The following is a 302-nucleotide window of genomic DNA, read 5'->3' as shown; positions in this document are numbered from 1 at the left end:
AACAGCGTGCGAGTGGGTCACTAGTCTAGCTTGAGGTAGTCCTGCAGCCAAATCACTTTGTCATCAGTTAAATATCCAATATTTCTTCTGAGGGGTACGTAAAGATGCCCCAAATTGATTTACATGCTTGTTAATCTATCGTGTATGTAACGTTGATCTAGTTAGCACATTGCATTGCCATATATTTATAGTACATTCAAAATATATTGATTTATGTATTTAAACTGTATACTTGATATATTTCAACCCTATGCAAAGTATATTCAAGATGCACCCTTCACTTGAAGGGAAAGCGGGCCATT

The sequence above is a fragment of the Penaeus monodon genome, chromosome 22 (assembly GCF_015228065.2).
Source record: "Penaeus monodon isolate SGIC_2016 chromosome 22, NSTDA_Pmon_1, whole genome shotgun sequence".
In the NCBI taxonomy this organism is placed as follows: Eukaryota; Metazoa; Arthropoda; class Malacostraca; order Decapoda; family Penaeidae; genus Penaeus; species Penaeus monodon.
This window is presented reverse-complemented; position numbering follows the sequence as displayed.